Raw genomic sequence first — 5,554 nt, 5'->3', positions numbered from 1 at the left:
AAAAAAAAAAAAAAAAAAAAAAAAAAAAAAAAAAAAAAAAAAAAAAAAAACCTCAATCCATATGCAGTGTACATCGCTATATCCCAGTTACGGAGGAGGCAGGGAGATTAAAAGCTCAAAGCTGCTAGGACAATTTAGCAAGACCCTATCTCAAACAATGAAAAGGGCTGGGGGATACAGCGCCGTGGTAGAGGGCACCAGGGTTAGACTGTACCCACCCCTAAATTATGTCAAACATATTATGTAGCACTACAGTAAGAGCAAAGAACTATAAAACTCCTTTCAGAAAGAAGAGGGTAAGATAATCTCACTAAAATCAACAATAACAAAATACACAGAACATAAAGTAAGCCCTTTACAATGAAATAACAGAACATAAGCTCTTGTACTTGTTTGCAATGGGTCAGGTTTTTCTGACTCAAGTTTGGATGGCCTGATTCCCGAGATCAGCTTCCAGCCACCCTGCAGGCTTGGGCCATGCCAGTCTACCTATCTGCAGCTGTGGCGGCCTCAGTTCCCATACATCCAAGAGCTCAATGCTTCCGCTTTGTCCTAGGGCCTAAGTTCATTTACAGTTGATCTAAATTCAAAGGAGTGACTTTCTAAATATATCCCAGCCCTGAACAGATACATGATTCACTATTATTCTCATCAGAGCAGCACTTAATATTTGTTGCTGCTTCCTCCAGAATTTAATCATCTCAAACTATAACACGGTGCTTACATGTAATATATACACACAGACTAAAGGAAAGACTACTCACCAAACTGAGTATTTTATTTTTTGTTGTTGCTTTTTATGGAAGCCGTGTTTCAAGTAAGGGACTTGCTTTGTAGCCCAGGTTGGCCTTAAACTTGCAGAGATCCTCCTGCCTCAACCTCCTGAGCACTGAGATTATACTCATGGGTCATTACTTCCAGGAAAGCATAGATTTCCATGGAAGTGGGATTAAAGAGAAAGGGCTTTTACACTTAACTTCATCCCTTTCAAGTATGCTAAGCATTTGCAAGTAAATGACTATAAAGATGAACCCTTTGGGGCCAGGGAGATGGCTCAGTGGAATAAGCGCTTCCATGGCAAGCGCAAGGGTCTGAGTTCAATCCCCGGTTCCGCAAAAAAAAAAAAAAAAAAAAAAAAAAAAAAGATGAAACCTTTATATACATAGGGCTGGGGATCTTGTCAGTGGTAGAACACTGCCCAGGACGCTAAAAGGCCCGATGGGACATTTTTTTTGGCGGAACCGGGGATTGACCTTAGGCCCTTGCGCTTGCCAGGGAAGCGCTTATTCCACTAAGCCATCTCCCCGGCCCCAAAAGATGGCAATTTTATTTATTTATTTATTTATTTATTTATTTATTTATTTGCATAACCAGGGATTGAACTCAGGCCCTTGTGCTTACCAGGAAAGCGCTTATTCTACTGAGCCATCTCCCTGGCCCTCTATTAAACTTTTAAACATTTTCAAGACTGGCTACTGAGTTCCAGGTGTTGCAGTAAGAACTGAAAGTGAATACTCCAGTACATGGAAGTTCAGTCTCATGAGAGACACGATCAAATGGGAAGCCCTAACATACCCTAACGGTTTCACTCCATTGCTGAGCTCTCATGGTCCAAGTGATGCAGACTTTTCACTATGGTCCTTTCCACAACTGCATGAGATGTTTTAGGGCTTTTTGCAGTATTAGGGATTAAAGCCAGAAATACTCTGCCAATGAACTAGCCCTTTCTAATCTTTATTTATTTATTTTTATTTATTTATTTTGTGGAACCAGGGACTGAACTCAGGCCCTTGCACTTGCCAGGCAAGCACTTATTCTACTGAGCTATCTCCCCGCCCCTCTAATCTTTATTTAGAGATAGGGTCTTTCTTTCTTTTGAGATAGGTCTTAGCCTCCCCAGTGCTGCGATTATAGAAGTGTGCCACAGGGCCCAGTTTAGACTGGTACTGTACTCTTATTATCCTCATCTGGTGGATCTGAGAAAAAGAACAGTTAGGCAGTAAATTTCCTTAAGTGTAACCAGTTTATACACAGCACATTTGGAGACTCAAACCTAGGCAGTTAGATGATATTTCCCCTCCCTATTACTTTCTCATACTTACTGGAGTTCTTTCTGAAATTTAAATTCACTAGAGACAGGCATGGTGGCACATGCCTATAATCCTCACTCTCTGGAGGCTGAGACAGGAAGATTATTGTGACTTCAAGACCAGCCAGGGTTACCTAGTGAGTTCAAGGCCAACCTACACTACACAGTGAGTCCCTGTCTCTAATGAATAAACTAAAGTTATAAAAACAAAGCCCTGTAATGCTGTGCCTTTCCCAAAGGACAAGGCAGCCCTCCAGTGCCCACATGGCCCTGCATGCTCAGCCCCGCTCTCCTCTAGGCCTCATCCTCCCTGGCAGAAGTCCCTGCCCTGCTCTCAGCAGCCAGGCCCACTTTCACCTGCCTCTAATGGCACTGTGCCTCTCCTGGACACAGTGCCTTGTGGGACCCCTGCATGCTCTCTGTGCCTTTCCAGAGCTCCTGGGTACACAGCAAACTCGGAGTGCTCTATGATATATTTATTTGCCTACTGCCTGTCTCCTTTGTTATAATTTAAGCTTGATGAGAGCAAAAAGGCCTTTTCTTTTGTAGTATTTGGAATTGAACCCTTTGCACTGAGCTATATCCCTAGACCCTTTATTTATTTTTTTGTTTGTTGAGACAGGGGCTTGCTAAATCATTAAGCTGTCCAGCTGGGCTTGAACTTGCAATATTTTTCTAGTGGGTCAAGGATTGAGACAGTGTCTCACTATGCAGTTCAGACTGGCCTTGAACATGGCGACTCTCCTGCCTTAGCCTCCTGAGGTTACAGGAAAGCACCCCCACACCCAGTTAAGAAGCCTACCTTGGGCTGGTGAGATGGCTTAGTGGTCTAAAGCACCTACTTAAAACAAGCTTAGCAAAGCACAGGGGCCGCGGTTCAATCCCCCAGCACCACATGCCAGCCAGCCCCGCCCCCAAGTGGGCTGAGCTGGCCACACACACACACACACACACACACACACACACAGATAAATAAATAAATTAATTAAAAAAACAAAAAAAAGCCTACCTTGATTGTGTTACACACAGCAGTTGCTCCGGAAACATCTACAGGATGAATGTCTGGCTGATTGTCTAAATATACTAGCCTTTTCTAGAGTTTATCAGTCTCCACTTTCTTACCTCTTGTTCATCTCCCCGCCTCTGTTAATATTTCATTTTTATTGGTGCATGCTTGCAGCCTATAATGGTTATCCATCATTGGGTTGGTCAGGTATGTAACATGTCCTCATTCTTTCATCCCCTTTCCTTCCTCTCTCTCCCCTCTCTTCATCTCTTGGTCCCTTTCCCTTTCACAGGTGAACTGTTTCCTACTGCCCATTTGTTATTTTACTTTTCACTGATACTTTGGGCTTCTCATAGAAGAGAAACCACATGATATTTAAGCCTGTGTGTCTGACTGACTTCACTTAACATTATGGTCTCAAAGTGTATCTACTTTCCTCATTCATTCTTTAATTTACACTAAACTGGTTTCTACCCTTACTATTTCACCCAAACTGTAAACGTCACCAGTGACCTTCAAGTTGCCACACAAAACTTGTTTCTGTCTCTATTTTACTGCACATCTCAATAATAATTCAGTTAGGCCAGCCTTGGCAAAAGTCATAGCAAGTTGAAGGCTGACCTGGACCACATCACCAGACCCTGCCTCAAGACATAAAAACAAACACAAGGAGGCCCTCACCAGAAACAAAACCCTAGTCTCAGATTGTTGGCTTCCAGAAGTATACAGGCCATCCAAGTGCAAGTATTTTGTTATATAATCTTAGAAACTACCACATACTCCTGTGATACTACACAGTGAAAAGCACCTCCATCCTCCCAGTTCTTCCTCCCTTTCTTTTACTCTATTCTTTAAATCTGGGGCTGGGGAGATGGCTCAGTGGAATAAACACTTCCCTGGCAAGCGCCAGAGCCTGAGTTCAATCCTCAGTTCCACCAAAAATAAATAAATAAATAAATAAATCTAACCCAGTGATACAGAGGTTTCTTTCTCCAAACTATATCTCAGGCCCACTCATTGCTCTATATGCCTACTGCCCTATCTCAGGTGCCTTGTCGGCTACACTTCTGCACAGGCTGTTCCAACCCACCTGCTCACAGCACCATGGGATGGAATTAGGCCCACAGCACTCTCTGCCTCACTCTGCAGCTATTTGCAGGGCAATCAGAGTAAAAGCCACTCTCGGACCCTCAGCACAGAATGGTATACCAGCCTGGCCCTGCCCACCCTCGCTCCCCTGCTCACTACAGCCTAGCCTTGCTGCACTTCCTCAAACCACTCCAATCTTTTCAGTCTCAGAAAAGACTTTAAGAAATGGTGTGAAGAGGCTGGATGTCCATATGTAGGAGGAAAAAAACTAGAAGCTGTGAAACTACTAAAAGAAAGTGGCAAACATGTTGGAACATAGGCCTGAACAAAGATATTTTGAAGCCAAATGTGGTACACACCTATAATCCAGTACTCTGTGACTGAGGCAGGAGGACTGCAATTAGCTCCCAGCCTCAGCAACTTAGTGAGAGTCTGTCTCAAAATAAAGAACTAAAAAAGGCCCTGAGTTCAGTCCCTAGTACCAAAACAAAAACAAAAGCCTATCTTGTGACCCAGAAACCCCACTCGTGGGCACGCAGATAAAGGGACTAGAGTCATGGTGTCACACTCCTATAGTCACTGCAGCGCTACTTACAGCAACCAAGACGCAGAATCTATCTAGGTGTCTGAGGACTGGCGACTGGATATATATACACAGTGAAACTTTTTTTTAACTAAATCTTTTGCCTCATTTTTTGGTTTAGGTTTTTGTTGTTTTTTGGCAGAACCGGGGATTGAACTCAGGCCCTTGCACTTGCCAGGCAAGCGCTTATTCTACTGGGCTATCTTCCCGGCCCCAAGGTTTAAGTTTTCAAAATGAAGTCTCACTACGTAGTCCACTGGCTTTGATCCTCCCACCTCAGTCTGCCCAGTTCTGGGATCACAGGCATGCGCCACTATGCACTGCCTCAGTGGAACTGTATTTGGCCACAAGAATGAACTGAACTTCTGTCATCTGCATAACATGGCCAGAGCTTGAGGACAGGAAGTGAGTCAGGCACAGGATGACAAACATGTGTCCTCACCTACAAGTGGAAGGCGGGAATGAAAACACACTCAAGATACATAACGTAGGACATTAATGAATAGATGTGAAAAATGAGAAATAAAGCAAATGGACAAGCTTCTTTTTCAGTGTAGATCAGTCAGTCTATTTTATTCTCCTCTAAGAAACACAGGAGAAAAAGAAAAAAGAAACAGGATGGGGCCGGGGAGATGGCTCAGTGGAATAAGCGCTTCCCTGGCAAATGCAAGGGCCTGAGTTACATCCTCGGTTCTTGGGGGCCTGCCCCTTAGCTCAGTTCTTTAAGTGGCTGCTTCAACAAAGCAGTCAGGCTCAGGTTGCTGTGGTTCGATCCCCACAACTCAAG

General features: G+C 43.8%; 1 protein-coding gene across 1 annotated transcript in view; it reads right to left on the bottom strand.

Moving 5' to 3' along the window:
- The window catches only part of Zgrf1 (zinc finger GRF-type containing 1), a gene marked incomplete at its 5' end in the record, with an annotated part of 95,048 nt that overhangs the window by 66,639 nt on the left and 22,855 nt on the right, over positions 1-5,554 (bottom strand). The gene's annotated exons all lie outside the window — the stretch shown is intronic.

The sequence above is a fragment of the Octodon degus genome, unplaced genomic scaffold (genome assembly GCF_000260255.1).
Source record: "Octodon degus isolate 3935 unplaced genomic scaffold, OctDeg1.0 scaffold00016, whole genome shotgun sequence".
Taxonomy (NCBI): Eukaryota; Metazoa; Chordata; class Mammalia; order Rodentia; family Octodontidae; genus Octodon; species Octodon degus.
This window is presented reverse-complemented; position numbering and strand designations above follow the sequence as displayed.